The 1,582-nt window shown below is 40.5% G+C and overlaps 1 long non-coding RNA gene across 1 annotated transcript in view; it reads left to right on the top strand.

Moving 5' to 3' along the window:
• Window positions 1–1,582, top strand: part of LOC106939908 (uncharacterized) — a 13,018-nt gene that overhangs the window by 6,131 nt on the left and 5,305 nt on the right. The window contains exon 2 of the long non-coding RNA XR_001422946.1: window positions 1,483–1,485. This is a non-coding gene — a long non-coding RNA (uncharacterized LOC106939908). The remainder of the gene's footprint in view (window positions 1–1,482; window positions 1,486–1,582) is intronic.

Genomic DNA, 1,582 nt, shown 5'->3' with positions numbered 1-1,582 from the left:
TGTCCCCCATTTTGACCTCGGGGCTTCCAGTCCATATTCTGCATATATATATATATATATATATATATTAATAATCATTGATATATTTAATGGATTTATGAAAAGATCAAAATATTATTGTGAATCTAAATTGGATTCCGATTACTTGTCTAAACTTTTGGGAAAGTTTGGAAAAAAGTAGAAATTCAACACAGGAAACCCTTGTAGTCCAGCAGCGCCATCAGAAACAACTCATTATTGGGCAGGACAAGAATACCCCTAGTTGATTAAGATACTCTTTACTGGCTTCTGCTCTGGGTTCCATCTGGTTCCTCCCTCCCTCTCAGCTGGATTGATCATGTCTTCTGTCACATGTATTCCTTCTGCCTAGCTATTTTACAGTCAGGATGTCTATCATTCTCTCATCGTTCTTCGTCCCTCTTGTTTCAAACATTGCAGTGGGGCTACATTCACACAGCTTACCAATGAGGTTCCAATATTTTTCGTCCATATGCGATCCATATCCGTCACCACAGACTTTCATGTGTCCGAACGGTCTAATTCTGATCTATCCACTCCCCAACTCCTATCCGTCACTTCCATATGTGGAACTAAAGCTGTGAAGTTTTCAAAACCTCAGAAGTCAGAAAGGTCATGTCGCGTTTTATCTGACTTTGACGTTGTTGATGTGAGACATTTATTATATTTCTGCACCAGAAGAAGCCAGATGCAGTAAATTTGGACAAAAACAATGGCTGAAACTTATAATTATGAAAGAAGTCCGTGTCAGTGACATACACCACTCATTGTACCAGCTACACATCTCTACAAAAGCTGCAGTCAATGCTCCACAAAAGACAGTGGCTATTCGTTGTACTTTCTTATCATTACCTTCCTTTATGATGTTATGATCTTGTGGCAATACTGCTGGTTCAACTGGTTCTGCTCAACAACTTTAAAATCACTCCATATCACTTTTATATCCATATCACCTTGTAAAGCTCTATGAGCTCACAGAAATGGCCTCACCCAATGTCATCTGAGGAAGATCATGGAGTGTTTTGCCATGTGTCTCAGAGATACTTAGTTTCTCTTCACTCTAAAACACTTAAATATCATAGAATAAGGTCATTTTAAAGAGTAATGTTTTGATGTGTGGACTGTAGTAATATGACAAACATTGTTTCAAACTGGAGGTGTGCTGATCAATCGGCCACCGATCCTAATCGTCCACCAATCCTAATCGGCCACCAATCCTAATCGACCGATTTCCGTGAAAAAGTGTATGATCGGTGATCGCCAATCACGGTCTTTTGTGGCCGATCACCAAAACCGATCACCTGCATCTTTGCAGCCTGCGAAGATACAGGTGCCTGTGCAGCTATCTCCTCTGTCCTTCACACTGTGCAAGCGCACAGCAACAAATCCTGTCGTGTGGAACTTTAACGCTCCGAGTGAATGGGGATGTTGCGTGTTGCTGTGGAAAATTACCTCGGGGTGAAGCACGTCAAAATGCATCAACATAAGTCTAATATGACATTTATAAAACAAGCACTTGACAGAGTTTGGCTATAACGAGGCTCACTACAGAGAAAAAAATACA

Source organism: Poecilia latipinna, unplaced genomic scaffold (genome assembly GCF_001443285.1).
Source record: "Poecilia latipinna isolate Pla-1442-1.1 unplaced genomic scaffold, P_latipinna-1.0 Scaffold3024, whole genome shotgun sequence".
NCBI classification, from domain to species: Eukaryota; Metazoa; Chordata; class Actinopteri; order Cyprinodontiformes; family Poeciliidae; genus Poecilia; species Poecilia latipinna.
This window is presented reverse-complemented; position numbering and strand designations above follow the sequence as displayed.